Source organism: Macaca nemestrina, chromosome 9 (assembly GCF_043159975.1).
Source record: "Macaca nemestrina isolate mMacNem1 chromosome 9, mMacNem.hap1, whole genome shotgun sequence".
Taxonomy (NCBI): Eukaryota; Metazoa; Chordata; class Mammalia; order Primates; family Cercopithecidae; genus Macaca; species Macaca nemestrina.
The window spans coordinates 95,011,064-95,032,298 of record NC_092133.1 but is presented as its reverse complement, the minus strand read 5'-3'; the positions used below and the strand labels follow the sequence as shown (position 1 = coordinate 95,032,298).

General features: G+C 41.8%; 1 protein-coding gene and 1 long non-coding RNA gene across 4 annotated transcripts in view; one reads left to right on the top strand and one right to left on the bottom strand.

Moving 5' to 3' along the window:
• LOC105463236 (zinc finger protein 248) overlaps nucleotides 1–21,235 on the top strand; it is a 113,410-nt gene that overhangs the window by 59,585 nt on the left and 32,590 nt on the right. The window lies entirely within an intron of this gene.
• The window catches only part of LOC105463234 (uncharacterized), a 52,653-nt gene continuing 50,037 nt past the window's right edge, over nucleotides 18,620–21,235 (bottom strand). The window contains exon 3 of the long non-coding RNA XR_011608097.1: nucleotides 18,620–18,739. This is a non-coding gene — a long non-coding RNA (uncharacterized lncRNA). The remainder of the gene's footprint in view (nucleotides 18,740–21,235) is intronic.

Sequence of the window (21,235 nt, the reverse complement as noted above, 5' to 3'; positions counted from 1 at the left end):
TAAACACTATATTTTGCTATATTTGTTGTTACTTTTTGCACAAAACATTTGAAATTCTTAAGGATTGCATCTCTAAAAGTTAAGCACATTTTTTACAGAACCACAATGCATATTAGTATCGCAGCCAGTAAATATAACAATAATTTCTTAATATTATAAATAGTTCAATTTTAATAAAAATTATCCTATTTGTTCCTAAAATGTCTTTTACAGTTGATTTGCTTACACCATATCCAATACAAAACTATGCATTTGACTTGTTATGTCAGTAGTCACATTCGCATCCATAACTTGGCGGTGTTTAGAAGGGCACCGTGTAACAGAAACCTTTAAAATAAATTGGAAACGCTGACATTTCCCAGGGAGCAGGAGCGAGTGCACAGGCTTATGGGAAATATACTTTTTTTCTGGTATTGGCGCGGGGGGGGGGTGTTCCTTTTGCGCGCGCGCACTCCCGCCACTTGTTGGTAAATTGACTCCCCTCAGGGGCTGGGCCACACCACTGGGGAGCAGGGAGGGGCGGGTGAGCCCCAGAGGGTTGGGCGAGGGTCCAGGGGCATTGGCGTCTCTGTCGCGGGAGGCGTGCGTGGGCTTCAAGTAATGCAAACGGGTGGGAGGCTGAGGCGGGGGGATCGCTTGAGCCGGGGAGGCGAGGGCGATGATGAGCCGAGATGGCGCCACTGCACTCCAGCCGGGGTGAACAGAGACAGAGACAGAGACAGAGAGAGAGACCCTGTCTCAAAAAAAAAAAAAAAAAAAAAAAAAAAAAGAAAAGAAAAAGAAAACAAGTTTAGAGAGGTGAACTGACTTACCCAAGATCATATAACCAGCAGCTGCAGGAACCTAGTTTGAACTCTGTTCTCCATGTCTCCTTGTTCTTTTTAATTATCCACCGTGTCTAAAACCCAGCATCGTTATTCACAGCATTGAGCACTGATGTGCCTTCACAGGAAACGTGGCCCCGTGTGTTTCTGGGATTCTTGATGTTTATTCTGAGCTCCAGGGTCAGGCAGTATGATTGAAGTTTCTAAGCCAAGTAAGCCTTGTCCAGCATTTGTCCTTGAGGGATTCTGTTTGAATTCGTAGATGGCCCAGGCCTTGATTCCCAGAGAAAGTATGTTATCTGAAGGTCAGGTTGAAGATTCCAACTGAATTTACTTTGTCCCCTTGTCCCAGCATCCTTGGAACAAAGAAGCTTTTGAGGTAACAAGGAGTAGTTCCTAAGAACCCACGTGGAGGGTCACACTTCTGATCTGAGACCTTTCAGCAGAGCCTGAGAGCAGAGTGGAAAGGGCCAGGAAGGAACATGTCCGGAACTGCCTGTTCACTGAAGACATTTTTGCTGCTCCTGTACAGTTAAGTAACACTTGGTGATGTCAGCACATGCGGAAACCATGGCAGACTGTCCAGTGGATGGGCTTTCAGGAGGAGATTAGCTGCCAGCGTGAGCAAGGGGCAGGCAGCACAGGAGAGGACATGTCACTGCCCACTGTGAGGATTGTGAGAACACAGTCTGGGGAAGGCATCGCCTAGATGGGGAACTCGTCCCTGCTGCTCCCTTCCTGTCTACTCGTTGTCTTTGAAGCCTGTAGAGATGCATCATTGTTCCTATTCTGATGTTACAAAAATCAAGTGACAGTGTTGTATAAAGGTGAAGAAATGGGCCTAGAAGATATGACTTATTTAATCATGTCATTTGTTAGTGGCATACTCAGAAAATAACTCATTAGGGCTGGGCTCAGTGGCTCATGCCTGTAATCCCAGCACTTTGGGAGGCCAACGTGGGAGGACTGCTTGAGCCCAGGAATTCAAGACCAGTCTGGGCAACATAGTGAGACCCGGTCTCTAGAAAAAAAAAATTATCTGGCTGTGGTGGTGCGTACCTGTAGTCCTCCTACTTAAGAGGCTGTGACTTGAGGATCACTTGAGCTTCAGCCCAGGAGTTCAAGGCTGCAGTGAGCTGTGAATCGTGCCACTGTGGTCCAGCCCAGGCAACAGAGCCAGACCCTGTCTCAAAACAAAAAACAAAAAAGTCTAAGTGCCATCCAGTCTTAAACAATTAAGCCACATCAAGTTTTTAAAATTAAAAGATCCTTTTGAGAAACTGCAACTGAGTTAAAATAAACAATTAAAGCACCCCCATTGTTTTCTGGAAATGTTGAGGAGGATTTTCTAACTGAAGGGACAAGTGCTATCATTAAGAAGGCTGAGAAACAGTACAGCCAGGGCATTTTTTCCAGTGTTTTAATGACGGCTCAGTCTTTCTTTTCTGTATTGTAATTTGCTTAATTGACTGTCTGCTGTTTTAAACTTTTCTTTTAGCCAATGGGAGGGGAACATGCATTTTTTATGAATCAGTAGGAAATATTTACACTGATTTAATGAAGAATTGCATGTCTAAACTTTTGGTGACCTGTCAGAGTCAGCATGGACATGTGGGTGTTACTCCACAGGGTCTTTCCTGTTCTTAGGGTTAAAGGGACATTGCCCCCAGGGGCCTTGCATGCAAGTTTTGTAGGCAGGTGAGTCTGTGTGCTGCATGGCAGCCAGGCTGCACAGGATCTCATTCTCTTTCCTTCTTCTCCAGTTTTACCTTTATAATTCTCTTCCATTCTCCATGAGTAACAAGAAACGAACGGACCTCAGGTGAGTTGTTTATTCTCACTTTGTTTTACAATGGACTTTGTGAGATTTATAAGGGGACAGAAATTAAAACAGAAAAAAATAGAAATAGATAAAACTCAACATCAGGGAAACTATAAAGTAGCAGGTCAGTAACTGAGCAAAGTCAGTTTTCGATACATGCAGGTCCTGTAATGTCCCAGATTATCCAAGTTGAGCTGCAGATTTGCCTCTGATCTTTCTGACAGCAAAAGAGAATTCAAAGAAAAGTCTTTCAGGAGAAGAAAACATTGGGGTTCAAGTGGACAGTTTTTCAGTGGTCTTGCTTCATCCAGAGATAAGATTCAGAGTATCCAGAAGAAGGCTGAATGGTCTGCATGCCCTTAACATAGCTCTGCTTGAACAATTCCCTCCCTTCATCTGTGGTACTACACGTGAGACTGCCACTCACTCTGCTTCCTTGCTGACACTTGGTGTTGTCAGACTTTAGACTTCTTGCCAATGTAACTTCTGTGAAAACCCTGTCATTTTAATATGCATTTTTCAGATTACTAATGAGCTTATATATCCTATATTTATGTTTTTTTGTGAACAGATTACTATTTTTGAATCATTTTTCTATATTATTATTTTTTTTGATTTTTTTAAATTTATTTTTTATTATTATTATACTTTAAGTTCTAGGGTACATGTGCATAACGTGCAGGTTTGTTACATATGTATACTTGTGCCATGTTGGTGTGCTGCACCCATCAACTCGTCAGCACCCATCAACTCGTCATTTACATCAGGTATAACTCCCAGTGCAATCCTTCCCCCCTCCCCCCTCCCCATGATAGGCCCCGGTGTGTGATGTTCCCCTTCCCGAGTCCAAGTGATCTCATTGTTCAGTTCCCACCTATGAGTGAGAACATACGGTGTTTCTTTTTCTGTTCTTGTGATAGTCTGCTAAGAATGATGGTTTCCAGCTGCATCCATGTCCCTACAAAGGACACAAACTCATCCTTTTTTATGGCTGCATAGTATTCCATGGTGTATATGTGCCACATTTTTCTTAATCCAGTCTGTCACTGATGGACATTTGGGTTGATTCCAAGTCTTTGCTATTGTGAATAGTGCCTCAGTAAACATACGTGTGCATGTGTCTTTATAGCAACATGATTTATAATCCTTTGGGTATATCCCCAGTAATGGGATGGCTGGGTCATATGGTACATCTAGTTCTAGATCCTTGAGGAATTGCCATACTGTTTTCCATAATGGTTGAACTAGTTTACAATCCCACCAACAGTGTAAAAGTGTTCCTATTTCTCCACATCCTCTCCAGCACCTGTTGTTTCCTGACTTTTTAATGATCGCCATTCTAACTGGTGTCAGATGGTATCTCATTGTGGTTTTGATTTGCATTTCTCTGATGGCCAGTGATGATGAGCATTTTTTCATGTGTCTGTTGGCTGTATGAATGTCTTCTTTTGAGAAATGTCTGTTCATATCCTTTGCCCACTTTTTGATGGGGTTGTTTGTTTTTTTCTTATAAATTTGTTTGAGTTCTTTGTAGGTTCTGGATATTAGCCCTTTGTCAGATGAGTAGATTGCAAAAATTTTCTCCCATTCTGTAGGTTGTCTGTTCACTCTGATGGTAGTTTCTTTTGCTGTGCAGAAGCTCTTTAGTTTAATTAGATCCCATTTGTCAATTTTGGCTTTTGTTGCCGTTGCTTTTGGTGTTTTAGACATGAAGTCTTTGCCCATGCCTATGTCCTGAATGGTACTACCTAGGTTTTCCTCTAGGGTTTTTATGGTATTAGGTCTAACATTTAAGTCTCTAATCCATCTTGAATTAATTTTCGTATAAGGTTCTATATTATTTTTAAGGCTCTTCTATATATTTTGGAGAATAATTCTTTGTGTATTATATTTGTTACCAACTCTCCCAGTTTTTCTCTTGTATTTTACTTATGCAGTGCCTTTGGCTTTATGAGAATGTTTTTATCTAGGCTGATCTGTTGATTTTTTTGTATTTGAGTTTTTAAAATCTTATTTTAAAGTTCTTATTTAATTCAATATAATGATTTTTTTTTTTCTTTTTTTTGAGATGGAGTCTTGCTCTGTCACCCAGGCTGGAGTGCAGTGACACAATCTCAGCTCACTGCAACCTCCACCTCCTGGGTTCAAGGGATTCTCGTTCCTCAGCCTCCTGAGTAGCTGGGTCTACAGGTGCATGCCACCACGTCCAGCTAATTTTTTGTATTTTTTTTAGAGATGGAGTTTCACCATGTTAGCCAGATGGTCTCGATCTCCTGACCTCATTATCTGCCTGCCTCGGCCTCCCAAGGTGCTGAGATTACAGGTGTGAGCCACCATGCCCAGCCAATATAATGATATTTTTCAAAAAAATGTTGTTTAGGTCAGGCGCAGTGGCTCACGTCTGTAATCCCAGCACTTTAGGAGGCTGAGGCGGGCAGATCACCTGAGGTTGGGAGTTTGAGATCAGCCTGGCCAATATGGCGAAACCCCGTCTCTACTAAAAATACAAAAATTGCCTGGGCGTAGTGGCAGATGCCTGTAATCCCAGCTACTTGGGAGGCTGAGGCAGGAGAACCTGGGAGGCAGAGGTTGCAGTGAGCTGAGATCATGCCACTGCACTCCAGCCTGGGTGACAGAGCGAGGCTCCATCTCAAAAAAAAAAAGAAAAAAGAAAAAAGAAAAAACGTTGTTTAATGTTTATACACTGTTGGTGGGAATGTAAATTAGTTCAGCCACTGTGGAAAGCAGTTTAGTGATTTCTCAAAGAGCTTAAAACAGAACTACCATTCTACCTAGCAACCTCATTAGTGAGTATATACCCAAAGGAATATAAGTCATTCTGCCATAAAGACACATGCACATGTATGTTCATTGCAGCACTATTCACAATAGCAAAGACATGGAATCAACCTACATACCAATCAATAGTAGACTGGATAAAGAATATATTGTACATATGCACCATGGAATACTATGCAGCCATAAAAAAGAATGAGATCATGTCTTTTGCAGCAACAAAAGGTGGAGCTGGAGGCCATTATCCTAAGTGAACTAACACAGGAACAGAAAACCAAATACTATATATTCTCACTTATAAGTGGGAGCTAGACATTGAGTACACATGAACACAAAGAAAGGAACAAGAGACACTGGGGACTATTTGAGGGTAGAGGATAGGAGGAAGGTGAATGTCGAAAAACTACCTGTGGAGTACTATGCTTATTACCTGGGTGACAAAATAATCTGTAAACCAAAATTCATGACATTCAACTTACCTATATAACAAACCCGTACATGTACCCGTGAACCTAAAATAAAAGTTTTTTAAATTTTTAAATTAATATACTATTTCTAGTGTTTTCTTTTTTCTTTCTTTTCTTTTTTTATTTTTATTTTCAACAGAGACAGGGTCTCATTATGTTGCTCAGGTGTGTCTTGAACTCTTGGGCTCAAGCAATCCTCCTACCTCAACCTCCCAAAGTGCTGGGAAAACAAGCATGGGCCACCACACCTGGCCTACTTCTAGTATTTTTTAATACTAGAAAAATATTTAAGTCTTGACTCAATCGGAAACTCATTATTGTAGATAATATGAAGACAAATCTAATTTTACTTTTTTCCACATAATACCAGTTGCAGCGAACCCTAGTTATTAGCGTTTTTCTCCAGTGAATTATAATGCCACAGTTATCATTACATGTATTACTATGTCTGTGTATTTTTTCTTCCATTCGTCCTTAATTAATTCTCCATTAGGTTCGTCTTGTCCTGTCTCACCCTTTTTACTGGTCTTACTGAGTGACAGCTGGCATCCTTACCTTGCACCTGATTTTCAGAGATAACTCAGGAAGTGTTAGCAAACACTAGAATACATTTTTATTTTTGACGAAGTCTTGCTCTGTCGCCAGGTTGGAGTGCCGTGGCGTGATCTCAACCTACTGTAACCTCTGCCTCCCATGTTCAAGCAATTCTGCTTCAGCCTCCCAAGTAGATAGGACTATAGGCGTGCGCAATCACGCTCAGCTAAATCTCATATTTTTAGTAGAGATGGGGTTTCACCATGTTGGCCAGGGTGGTCTCGATCTCTTGACCTCGTGATCTGCCTGCCTTAGCCTCCCAAAGTGCTGGGATTACAGACATGAGCCACTGTGCCCGGCCAACACTGGAATACTTTCTGTAGGCTTGGAGTCTATATTCACTATCCTGTTATGTAAGTTTCTTCCTACACCTTACTTGCCAGGAGAAATTTTTTTTTAAGTTTTGATGTCCATTACACCTTTTGTGTTTTCTGTACCTTTAAAGATAGATTTTGATTACTAATTTGATTTCTTAGTTGGTTTATAGTTTTTCTGGTTTTCTAATAACTCTGGTACAATTTTGGATACACATTTATTGTATTTTTTCACACACTTATTTTAAAATTGTACATTTTTAAGGTTTTTTATTTATATTAATCTTTAAAAGGCATGATTCTTAAAATCTTTAATCTGTAGTTAATGTTAATTTTTCATTCCAGTTTTTATCACTTATTATATTGCACTTTAATATGGAAACTGTTGATTAGAAAATGAAAAACTGTCTTCTGGCTGGTCAAACATCTGAAGACCTAGGTTGGCTACTGGGTTTTTTCAACATGCTCCCAATCTTTTGTTGTTAAAGGAATTAGAATGTTTATTACATTTATAAGGTTAATTTTTATTCAAATGTCTTTCTTCTTTTTGTCTTTTGTTACTGCTTTTAATTATTTGGAGAAGGTTATATGCTTTTCATAATGATGACATCCCATTGAAATCCATCTGTCTCCCACCTCCCTATTGTGGGGTGGCTATTTCAAGTTCATCAGATAAGCCAGAAGCTAATCTCCACCTCTTCAATTGGTATATGAAAAACAGAAAAAGCCCCATACAAAATATATTGAAAACAAATATACCTGAAACTAATAGTGTGCTAAAACTGCCAAGGTTTTACTCACATTTTTGTATCAGTGTATTCACATCTAGCATAATAAATGGCCAATAAAATACTGTAGAAATAAATAACAAAGGCTGGGCGCAGTGTCTCATGCCTGTAATCCCAGCAATTTGGGAGGCTGAGGCAGGCAGATCACGAGGTCAGGAGATTGAGACTATCCTGGCTAACACGGTGAAACCCCGTCTCTACTAAAAATACAAAAAATTAGTTGGGCGTGGTAATGGGTGCCTGTAGTCCCAGCTACTCGGGAGGCTGAGGCAGGAGAATGATGTGAACCCGGGAGGCAGACCTTGTAGTGAGTTGAGATCATGCCACTGCACTCCAGCCTGGGAGACACAGTGAGACACCATCTCAGAAAAAAAAAAAAAAGGAAATAACAAAGTATAAGAAAAACAAAAACATAGGCCATTTTTCAACCTCAACGTGGGAACCTGACTGTCAGAGCTAAAGTATGCTTCCAGTACACATTTTTGTTTTTAGATAGTGGGGTCTTACTCTCTTACCCAGGATGGAGTGCAGTTGTTCAGTCATGGCTCACTGCAGCCTTGACCTTCTGGGCTCAAGCGATGTTCCAATCTAAGCCTCCCATGTAGCTGGGACTACAGGAGTGCACACTCACACTTGGCTAACTTTTTTTTAATTTTTTTAAAATTTTATTTATTTATTTATTTATTTATTTAGAGACGGAGCCTCACTCTGTCACTAGGCTGGAGTGCAGTGGTGCCATCTTGGCTCACTGCAACCACCGCCTCCCAGGTTCAAGCAATTCTGTCTCAGCCTCCGAGTAGCTGGAACTACAGGCATGTGCCACTATGCCCAACTAATTTTGGTATTTTTAGTAGAGATGGGGTTTCACCATGTTGATCTCTTGACCTCGTAATCCGCCTAACTCCACCTCCCAAAGTGCTGGGATTACAGGTGTGAGCCACTGTGCCCGGCCTAACTTTTTATTTTGTAGAGACAGGGTCTCCCTACGTTGCCCAGACTGGTCTTGAACTCCCAGGCTGAAGTGATTTTCCAGCTTCAGCCTCCCAAAATGCTGGATTACAGGCATGCGCCACCATTCCCAGCCCTAGTATACATTTTTTAAGAGCTCTCCGAAAGGGAGAAAATTAGTCATTCCCAAATACACCTCACTATACATCTGCCTTCCAAACTTTTCTTCTATTCATCCAGGTGGGTTTTTAATTTAATTAATTAATTAATTTAGACGGAGTCTCGCTCTGTCGCCCAGGCTGGAGTGCAGTGGCGTGATCTTGGCTCACTGCAAGTTCCGCCTCCTGGGTTCACGCCATTCTTCTGCCTCAGTCTCCCGAGTAGCTGGGACTACAGGCGCCCGCCACCACGGGTGGCTTATTTATTTATTTATTTCGTATTTTTAGTAGAGACGGGATTTCTCCATGTTAGCCAGGATGGTCTTGATCTCCTGACCTCGTGATCTACCCGCCTTAGCCTCCCAAAGTGCTGGGATTACAGGCGTGAGCCACCGTGCTTGGCCCCAAGCAGGTTTTAAGTACAATTGAAAGAAAAGATAAAGCTTGTGGTTCATTCATCCACTTCCTACTAGAGTGGAAGTAGTGTCCTAACACTTCAGGTGTTCTTAGTAAACTAAGCTGGAGGAATTTTTCCCTTGTTCTAGTCCAGAGCAAATACTTGTTTATCGAGAAATATATAACTCCTTCCCCTATCTGTGTTAGTCACCTGTAAAGAGATGAATACAGGCTGGTATTCTGTTCCTCTAGGCTCCTCACTCAACACAGCTGATGTTAGAGTTCATATTTTCTGAGAAGAAACTTTTTTACAATAAAGGTACCAGAGAGAGGCTGAATGCCATCAGCTCTGTGTACTTGGGTACATTTTTGGATGAGTAAGCTAATAAATTATCTGTTGTTCTATAATTATGTTTGCACCCTGCCTGAGAGAAAAAGATCTTCATTGCCCTGTCCCTTGAAAGCACTGACAAGGGGTTATCAAAAAAGACACTTCTGAAAATGGCTTATCTTTCTAGATTACCATAAAACACCATTTTAGTTGACAGTGATATTCAGCAGACACCTTTTGAGCTCTTCCTGAAATGTTTGCCCTCTCCACCTAACAATAAGTTTATGGAGTCTGAAAAATTAATCTGTAGAGGGCATTTTTCCTCAAAGCAGTCTCCATTGGCTTTTTAGCAGGTTTTTTTTTTTGAGATATAATTTATGTAATTTAACATTCATCCACTGTATGTACAATTCAGTGATATTTATTAAATTTTAACAGTTGTGCAAACATCGCCACAATCCAATTTTACATTTATATCACCCAAAAACATTCCTTCGCGCGAATATGCTGTCAATTCCCACTGTAACCCCCAGCCAATCACTGATCTGCCCTGTCTCTATAAAATTATCTTTCAGCCTGGCCAACATGGTGAAACCCTGTCTCTAACAAAAAATGTAAACTTTAGCCGGAGGTGGAGGCACGTGCCTGTAGTCCCAGCTGCTCAGGAGGCTGAGGTGGGAGAATCGCTTGAACCCAGGAAGCAGAGGTTGCAGTGAGCCAAGATTGTGCCACTGCACTCCAGCCTGGGAGACAAAGTGAGACCCTGTCTCAAAAAAAAAAAAAAAAAAAAAAAAGTCTTTCTAAACATTCATATAAATATTTAGTCTTTTATGTCTAACTCCTTTTATTTAACAAAATGATTGTTTTAGGTTCATCCATGTTGTAGGGGTTCCAGTTTCTCCATATCCTCAACGTCATTTGTTATTGTCTGTTTTTATAATAACCATTCTAGTAATTATGTAGTAGTATCTCATTGTATGTTTAATTTGTAGTTCTCTAGTGACTAATGATGTTTGCATGTGTGTATTTTCTTTATTTTTTGAGACGGAGTCTTGTTCCGTCACCCAGGCTGGTGTGCAGTGGTGCCTTCATGGCTCACTGCAACCTCCACCTCCCGGGTTCAAGTGATTCTCCTGCCTCAGTCTCCTGAGTAGCTAGGAGTACAGGCACAGGTCACCACGCCTGGGTAATTTTTGTATTTTTAGTAGAGATGGGGTTTCACTATGTTGACCAGACTAGTCTTGAACTCCTGATCTCAGGCAATCCACCTGCTTCAGCCTCCCAAAGTGCTGGGATTACAGGTGTGAGCCACCACGTCTGGCCCTTGCATTTATATATTTTCTTTGATAAATGTCTCATTCAAGTCTTTTGCATGTTTTTAGAATTGGATTATTTGTCTTATTAAGTTGTAAGTCTTTTTTTTTTTTTTTTTTTGAGACAGAGTCTCACTCTGTCACTCAGGCTGGGATACAGTGGCACGATATCTTGGCTTACTGCAACCTCCACCTCCCAGGTTCAAGCAATTCTCCCGCCTCAGCCTCCTGAGTAGCTGGGACTACAGGCGCCCAGCACTACACCTGGCTAATTTTTTTATTAGTAGTAGAGATGGGGTTTCACCATGTTGGCCAGGCTGGTCTCGAACTCCTGACCTCAGGTGATCTGCCTGCCTTGGCCTCCCAATGTGCTGGGATTACAGACTTGAGCCACCGTGCCTGGACAAATTACAAGTCTTTATATATTCAAGTTATAAGACTTATCAGAAATATTACTTGCAAATGTTTTCTACTAATATATAGCTTATCTTTTCGTTGTCTCAGTGTTATCTTTTGAATCACAATAGCTATCACTTTTAGTGAAATCTAGTTTACAATTTTTTTTGTATGAATTGTGCTTTGTCTTGTCTAAGAACTCTTTGCCTAACCAATGGTCACAAATTTCCTGCTGTCATGGCTACTCCATTCTTGGGCTTGTGTGAACACTCATGGGACCTAGGCTGACAGCCACTGGATAAATGATTCTGTTCACTGCCTCTTCTGTGGTAGCTGATCTTTGACGGACATTAACAAAAGGCTCAAAGATCTGCACAATTTGTGTGCACTACCAGATATCCAACCCACTTCTTTACAAGACCTCCTTGGCTCCAGTCTTCCAATCCTGTTCCAACCAATCAGTCTGTTTGCCAATCTTCAAGAATCTGGGTATTAGCTTAGCTCACTTTTCTTGCCACAGATAATAATAAACAAGTGTGTGATTTGAAGCTGTGTTCATTGTGAGGATTTCCCCATCACCACCATCTTTCAGTGACATTCCTGAGTGGAATTTTAGTGGACATGGAAGACACCAATGTGAGAGAACCAGGCCCAGGATTCTCCTCTTATACTCTGTCACAGCGAATACTCCATGAAGTATTCATTCTTGACTGAGAGAGAAAGATCTTTATTGAACTCTCTACATGAATTGAAGTAGAGGTAGTCATATGACAGAGGTAAGTGCCATGGGTCACCTATTTGTATCAATTACTTAAGTTGCTGAGACCTGTTCAGGCCCAATTTCCAATGTACCATTTTTGTTGTACAATAAACTGTTGTTTCCCTGACTGTTTTATGACTTGGTGTGAGTCTGACAGTAACCCCACACCATGGGCAGCTGTAGTCACATAGTCAATAGATTACACTAAGTCAGCTGCTCAGTTTGTACTAGGATCAAGTAGTACACAGGAGCTGCTTTTGAAACAACGAGAGGTTCTTTGCTGCAGATGGCATAGTTTTGCTTCAGAGTCCTAGAGGACTGTGCTGTTACTGGGCTGTTTTGGCTTGTCAGAACCCCACACAGTGTTATGTTATACCACTGAGAACTTTAGTGCCATTGGATGAAGGACAACAGATGGAACCTGCTGTGAAACCCTTTCCTGCTGTGGGCCCCATTCAAAACTGGCCTTCCTCCAAGGCACCCAGTAAGTGGGACAAAACAATATTCCCAAGTGTAGTAGGTGTTTCCCCCATCTGCAAACAGACCTTTCAGATACCTTTCCTTTTTTTTTAGCAGTAGGAGACTCAAGTTGTGTAATAACTTGATCTTAACACTGGGGGGAGTGTCCAACCTTGTACCAGACACCAAAATGCTGATATAGGTGTGTTTGTTTGTTTGTTTGTTTGTTTTTTTCTCAGCCTCTAGTAAACACTTATCTTACCAAGGTATGCAGAGTACTTGCCACTTTTTCCTCACCAGGTTCCATTGATGTGCCATCCATGTAGTGGCCAGGGTGATGTTTTGTGGAACTCACTGTGTACTACACTGTGACAGAGGGCAGGAGAATTAACAAGACTAGGACAAGACAATATATGCTGCTATCTAGTGTAGAACAAAGTGAACTGCATTTGAGTCTTCTTCAGGGAAGTTAAAAAGGATCCTTTTGCAGTTTAATAGCTGCATATTAAGCTCCAGAGATTACTATTTTTTCTAGTAAAAGCACGATTAGCACAACAGCTATGATTATGACCATTCTGGGATTGGTATTGCTTCTGATTTACCAATTTAGCCAGGGAGAGGGAAATCTTAATTGGCACCACTGGCCTTAACTACAATTAATGGCTCTTACTCCACAAGTCCAGAAGCCAGTGTGAAAGCTCTGCTGCCTGATAAGTTTATCCATTCCAATTATTCACTCAAGGGCGGAGTAAAAGACAGCAGGACGTATCTGTATACTCTGGACTTTAAGATGGACTTGGATGAGGACTCTAACATCTGGCCTTTGTACATTCATAACATGCATAATAGTGGCATTTTGGGTTCCCTGGTTTCAGTCAGATTATACTCTGAATATAAACATTCCAAAGATCTAATATTCCTTTTTTGCCAGTGTACTGTTGCTCTGGTAAATGCATAGACACCTCTTTGGGAGGCTGGGCACAGCGGTTCATGCCTGTAATCCCAGCAATTTGGGAGGCCGAGGCAGACAGATCACCTGAGGTAGAGAGTTCAAGACCAGCCTGACCAACGTGGAGAAACCCCATCTTTACTAAAAATACAAAATTAGCTGGGCATGGTGGTGCATGCCTGTAATCCCAGCTACTCAGGAGGCTGAGGCAGGAGAATTGCTTGAACCTGGGAGGTGGAGATTGCATGAGCCAAGATCACACCATTACACTCCAGCCTGGGCAACAAGAGGAAAACTCTGTCTTAAAAAAAAAAGGAAGTCTCTTTGGGGGAAATGTTAAGGGACTAGCTATTGTATATAATTGCTATGGCTTTGGGAGGCCCTCAAAAATATTCTTCTTTCCTTCCATCTGTAAACTCTGGATCTCAGAACTGGTTCAAGGATGAAAACTGGGTGAGGGATTGTTATTATTTTTCCATTACACCACCTAATGTCAACCCATCCGATCTTGACCTGTTTTTTATTGTGTAAGCTAAATGTTTTAGAAAGTGAATTGTCACTTCTCTTTTCACTTTCTTGATAACATCATTTGATGCACAAAAGTTTTTAACTTTGACAAAATCTTATTTATGTTTTGCTTTGGCTGGTTGCACTTTTGGTGCCCTATATAAGACCACATTGCCATATCCAGAGTCATGAAGATTCACCCCTATATTTTCTTCTAAAAGTATTATGGTTTTATCTCCTATATTTAGGTTATATATCCATTTTGAGATAATTTGTATATATGATATGAGAGGGATTCAGCTTTTTATGCTCTCCTTTAACAGTATAGTTTCTCTCTCAATGGTAACTGCTTCCTGGGAATAAGATGGGGCATGATATGACCAGTGAATACTCCAGAGATTGTCTATTGCTAGGTATTCTTGGCTGTAAAGTGGCACCATTCTTTGACTAGATATGTTTAGAAATTTAAGCATGTGACATTGTCCACTCAGGAGTTCTTGAGTGGTATGGTCTGCATCTGCCATGCAGATAAGAATTGTTGTGCCATACCCAAAAAAGGTTTCTAGCACAGTCAATGCTGGTAGTATCCTCAAGAAGAGGGTTGAGCGTCTGTATGGTCTATTTGCTAGGGCCTTCCAGATTTGGTGCCCCAAGCTATGTGCTCTGGAGTCCCTTTGCCATTTGTATTAGTTTCCTGGGGGCTGCCATGACAAAGTACCTAAAATTGGGTGGCTTAAACAATAGAAATTTATTCTCTCACAGTTCTGGAGGCTAGAGTGTAAGCCTCCAAAATGTTGTAGGGCCATGTTGTTTCTGAAGCCTGCTGGGGAGAATCCTCCCTTGCCTCTTCCTAGCTTCTGGTTGTTGCTGGCAATCCTTAGCATTCCTTGACTTGTATGCACATCATTCCAGTCTCTGCCTCCATATCAAATGGTGTCCTCCAAATGTATCTCTGTATCTACAGTTTCCTCACCTTATAAGGACACCAGTCATTAGAAAAGGGCCTACTTAATCCACTGTGACCTGATTTTAACTTGATTACATCTGAAAATACCCTATTTCCAAATAAAGTTACATTCACATGTACCATGTGTTAGGACTTGAACATGTCTTTTTGGGAGGACACAGTTCAACCCACAACCTGCCCTCTGCCCCCCAATCCCTGCCAAAATTCATATCCTTCCTATGTGCTAAATATATTCACCTCTTCCCAATATGCCCCCAAATCTTAACCCATTACAGCATTAACTCTAACTCTAACATCTTATCTAAATATAATAAATTCAAAAACTCCTAAATTCAATCTTGTAAATCATCTTAATCAGTCATGGTCCATCCTGGGGTAAAATTCCTCTCTGTCTACAAATCTGTGAAACTCAAAAAAAACAAATCATCTTTTCCCAAAATACAGTGGTGTGGGACGTAGTACTAGAGGCAAGACCACAGCTGGTGGAATGGTGATTGGCTGCACATACTCCTCGTAGATTGACTTCATTGAATTCTTCGGGTGGGTTTTGCTGTTCCAGCCTTTGAAACTGAACCAGATAATATTTCATTTAATGTACATTCATATACTCAAGTGTCTGTAACTGATAATGCTAAATTTATTGTAAAAATTGATGTTTTCGTTATGTGTAATACTTCTCCGAATTGTAAGGCATGTTCCCAGTGTGAAAATTACACAATTACAATGGATCCTGGGACAAGTGCACAGGCAGCCTTCCCTAGCCCAGTCATGTACTGTCAGTCAATAAATGCAGGGGAAGCTTAAAAACCTTATTAAAGAGTTGGTAGAGACAGGAGTGCTTCACTGTTCAACAAGCTGTACAGACTGCTCTCCCACTCAGGCCAATTAGTCCTAATAAGCCTTTAGAGCTACAAATGTCAGTGCCTGGTCAGTGTACAAACTAGAGTCACCTAAGCATCAATCACACCTTTCACATACATAAAAAAGTAGCCAGTTACTTTCTCAAGTGCAGGTAGCCCAGAGGTTGGAGTCTGTTGGGTGCTGGTACACTGAAGTCCCCGAGGAGGCCCAGACTGGGCTAACAGATTAGCTGAATTAAAGGCTGAGGGGTGTACTGAGGCATTATGGCTGTGCAACTACAGAAAAAACTGTTACAAACTTTACACAAAAAAGAAAACTCCAACCAATGGGCTGAGCTGTGGGCCAGGGGGTTGTCCTGGATGGCACACCTTCAAATATATCTTGCTACATTTTCACTGCCTTATGGACAACAGTCAATAAGATGGCAAGTGGTCCAAGACCTGGACACAGGAACAAGTCCTAAACCCTGTCAGGTGGTACATTATGACAGCAGATAGTCCAGTATCCTTACCTCTGTCACTCACGTGGGCTCCCATGGAAAAGACCCTTCACAATGAATATCGGTGGAATCAACAGATGTTGGGTCCCGCTGATCAGACCTGAGTTACCCAGGTAAAGACCGTAGACATCTGGCTATAACATCACACAGGACATGGTAGTACTATATTCCAGGACCCTTTTTGAAATAAAAGCACATTCTAGGCTTCTGGGTAGACAAGAATTTTGAAAGCACACTATTAAACCCAGTACATTACAAGGGTCGAATTAACATCATATCCCTGCAGTTCACGTGTCCCGAATGGTCCCCAACAAAAAAGTGTGCCGAATGGTCCCCAACAACTGCGCTCTGCGCGTTTTGCAATCTCTTGCAGTGCTTCCCTTCGCTTCTGTTCCTTACAGAGACGCCCCGGAACCTTCAGGTCTATACACCGCTCCGGCAGCGGGTTCAGCCCGAGTGGGACAGGCAGCCTAGCTGAGGAGATTTGGGCTAGGTTCAGGGTCCCGCGCGGCTCGGGGGCAGTGGGAGCGGGGGCGGGGCGTCCCTGTGAGTCAGAGGGTGGGCACGTGCGCGCGTGTCCAGGCCCCGCGCGGGGGCTGCGCCTTGGCCCTGGAAGGGCGCCAGCTTTGCTTCCAGGCTGAGCTGGGTGTGAATTGGTCCCTACGGCCAGAGGATGGACCTGTGTGGGATGAGGAGTCCTCACCTGTAGAGGGATGCTGTTAATATGTCTACCAAGAAGAGTCGAAGACCAGGCTACAATGCAGTAAAGCAAGGCGTTTATTGGGGTATTAGGAATTACAATTGGGGAGACGCATTGGACTGGAAGCCAAATTGTATTCCAAAGAGAGGTAGGGGAACAGGGGGAAAATCAGAAAGGAAGCTACGAGTGTTTACGCAAGTTCTGAAAGAATTATCCGTTGGTGGAAGCGGGTGACTTAGTACCTGAGTCCATAGTTCATTGGTTGTTACTGTTCAAGAGTTGCAACGCTGGCGAAATTCAGCTGTTTTCCAGAATTTTGTGGTCGTTGCAGTTTGGCCCACTTCAAAGGTTCAAGGCAAGTTCCATTTTTTTTTTTTTTTTCCTGCAGTTTTGTAGGATGTGCTGGCAGCCCTTAGAATGACTTCCTACCTCCAGTTTAGAGCTCTCAGTCAGAGTAAGACCATTTTGTATAGCACATCCCACCGATATGTGCCACGCAGAGTGGTTCTGAGTTTCACATTTTTGGCATATGTAAAAAATTGGCAGAGTTTAGTATTTAACCTCAGCTGATAAGGTATTTGGAAAATAGTTTGTTCTTCTCATTAGCTCTTTCATTTAGTCCTTACAACAATCTTTATGTGACTGTTTTCCGTCTTGACAAACAAGAAAACTGAGGTTCTGAGGGTTCAGGTGAAATGATCACACGTCCAGGGTAGACCACCCTACCTAAAACCGTCTTGTATTCCTGAAATCATACTAAAGTGGGTGGGGGGCGGCTGAGTCTCACCTTGTAGTCATGTATTCTGGGGTTTCTCAGCATCTCGAAGCCCTTGGGTCAGGCTGCATGACTGTGTTGCTTGGACTCCTGCACTGTCCAACCTTCAGCATAGTCAGTGCCTTCAGAGTTTAGACAAGGAAGTTCTCTGAGATTTGGAACCCTGAGTGAAGCTTCTGAATAAAATGGTTTTGTCCTTTAAGCTCAGGTTTCAGCTCCTCGGAAGAAAGCAGTTCTTGTGAAGTAAGAAGAAAGGGCCTAGGAACAGGAATCCCATCTTGAAGATCGCTTCTCTAACCTGAACGTTGTCAGTCCAACTTCAGAGCAAAGGCAGGAAACTGCCAGAAAGGGCAGAGCCTGATGGTTTGCACAGCCTGAAGTAATTCTTCCTCCTGCTTAGAATGAGTGATACTCTGTAAATGTCATCACATCCGGAAGGTCTCCCCTCTATGGTGAAAGGTTTGGACCATGTTTCAGAAAAGATAGGTGACTGGACTGAGTGGTGGCAAGGGGTATGCTGGTGGAAATATTAATCTTGGAGGGTTGGTGTTGGCATGGTCTGCAGGGAGAGATCACTGGGCGTAGCTGGAGGAGTTCTAGCTCTAGTCTTTAACCAACATGTCCCACATTCAATCTCCATGGTCTTTGTCCAGGTTCTGAGCTGCTCTCTTACCATGTCCATTGTGATATGGGCCCTCTAGAGATGTGGTGTTGCCTTATCTACCCTGATCCTATAGAGGTAGAGAATAGGGGTGTCTGTGTCTGCATGATTACAAAGCTGAGAAACCGTGACTCTTGGATGTATAAGTAACCTGTCCAGACTCATCCAGTTTGTAAATGGCAGAGCAGGAATAGAAAACACCCGTCCATCTTATAACAGATAAGTCACCTGCCAGTTTCTGTTGCAACTGAGTTAGAAGCAAACAGTCTTAAAACAGATCTTTCTCCAAAGCACTCCCATCATCTTCTGCAGCATGATTTCTTTAAGGGTTAGTAACTCAGTAGGAATGTAAGTAAACAAATATCCTGAGTATTTCACCTATGGAAGTGAACATGGCAGGTAACAATTTGTCTTCTGATATAATATTATTTGTTGAATTAGTCCTGGATTCGTTCTGAAAGAAAAATGAAATTGACCGTTAGGAAGTGAACCCAGTGAAAAGTTGCATAGCCAACTTCTGTGAGATCTTGTCAGATTTACACATGTGAATTCTCACTCAGCATAGCTCTTGCTGTCTCCTCAAGGAACAAAGAAACTTTTTCCCATAGAGGAGTGTTTAACCAGTTGGTGGGCAGCAGTTTTTAAGAAGTCTCAAAGGTCCATAGCAGGCCAGATCTTACATGACCACCCCTATGTTTTTCTCCCGTAACTGTACATTCAGCTTCCCCTGCACTTTCCCAAGAGCAACAGAAAAAAAAACAAATGCCAGGTGAGTTGTTTATTCATTTCTTATGTTTCCATTGCATAAAATGATAAAAGATTACCATGATGAAAATTATTAAGGAATTTATAGTTAACAGATCTAAAATAGGGAAAAGTCAACATATTAATTGTAAAGACATCAAGATAATTATAATAGTTTTATTTTAGTGTGTATATATTATACATTGTGTTGTACAACTGTAATTATTATTAGTGACATGCAGACTTATCTCTGATACTCTGTGCAAAAGGACAATGCTTTGTTTTGACCATAAGAATAAACAAAAGAGGCCAGGTGTGGTGGCTCATGCCTATAATCCTAGCACTTTGGGAGGCCGAGGTGGGTGGATCATTTGAGGTCAAGAGTTTGAGACCAGCTTGGCCACATGATGAGACCTGGTCTCTACTAAAAATACAAAAACTAGCCAGGGGTGGTGGCGTGTTCCTGTAATCCCAGCTACTCGGGAGGCTGAGGTAGGAGAATTGCTTGAACCCTGGAGGCAGAGGTTGCAGTGAACTGACATTGTGCCACTGCATTCCAGCCTGCGTGACAGAATGAGACTCTGTCTCAAAAAAAAAAAAAAAAAAAAAAAAAAGGATAAACAAAAGTAATTCTTCATGGAACACAAAGACTTCCTGGCCTGAAGTCTAAGAAAATGTCTTTAACTCTCTTCATGAAAGTGATGTAGTTGACACCCTTAGTTAACAAGCCTGAAATGCATGCTGCCTGTGATTGCCACGCTAATTATTCTTTAGTGGCACAGAAGGCAGAAAGTCAAAGGACAGCTCAATTGATTCAGGTTGTGGATTTCTTCTGTCTAGCATATCCCCAGGTGTTTTATAACTCTTACCCTCTTTTTCTTGACTGATTACATACTCTCTAGATTTTTAACTATATCAAAGGATAAGGTAACCCCTCAAGAGCTGAAACACGAAACATGAATTTGGTGCCTTTAAAGTGATAGCTCTCAGTGGTTAGATGTGCTCTCACTGAGCAAAGCAAACTGTTAATTTTCTATAGAATTTTTGCAATATATTGGTGTATTAATTTCCTGTGACTGCGGTAACAAATAGCCACAATCTTTTTGTTCTGTTAACAGAAATTTATTCTCTCCCAGTTCTGGAGCAGTCTGAAATCAAAGTGCCATCAGGGCCATGCTCCTGCTGACAGATCTAGAGGAGACTATTCCCCATTTCTTCTGGTGGCTGTCAGAAGAGAGGGAGGGAAATGGAATGGAGGAAAAACTTTAAGATGAAGAAAAATAACATGCCTTAAGCCCTGTGTCAATCACTATTCTCCAGAGAAACAACTGATAGAATATGGGTGCATGTGCCTGTTTTGTGTGTGTGTGTGTGTGTGTGTGTGTATTCATTTTAAGAAATTGGTTTATGTGATTATGGGGGATGGTTGAGTGTAAAATTTGTAGGGCAGATCAGCAGGCTGGGAGCTAGGCAGAAGTGAATGCTGCAGTCTTGAGGCATAATTCCTTCTCTGAAGCCCTAACCCCCCAATGCCTCAGAATGTGACTGTATTGGAGATAGGGCCTTTACGGAGGTAATTAAGTTAAAATGAGACCATTAGCGTGAGCCGTGATCCAGTCTAACTGGTATCTTCATAAGAAAGAGAGATGAGGACGTGCACCAGGGGGATGTGTGTAGAGAGGATGACTTTGTGAAGAGACAGTAAGAGGATGACCACCTGTAAGCCAAGGAGAGGGGCCTAAGAAGAAACCAACCCTGTTGACACTAGGAGCATGACAAATAAATTCCTGTTGTTTAAGCCACCCAGTCTGTGGTAGTTTGTTATGGGATCCCCAGAAAATGAATGTATACAAATAGTGAATCTATTTTTAACATTTTGAGGAAGTGCCATACTGTTTTCCATAGCGGCTGCATTGTTTTATGTCCCTCCAACAGTGAAAAATGTTCCAATTTCTCTATATCTTCACCAACACTTTCTATTTTTTAATAGTCATCCTAATAGCTGTGAAGTGAAGTAACCTTCTCTTGAGTATAATTGAGCATACTAATAATCTCCAGTGTCTCCAAAAACAGTCTCTTCTGATTCTTGATACAGTTTATTATTATTATTATTTATTTTTTAGATGGAGTCTTGCTCTGTTGCCCAGGCTGGAGTGCTGTGGTATGATTCTGGCTCACTGAAACCTCTGCCTCCTGGTTCAAGTGA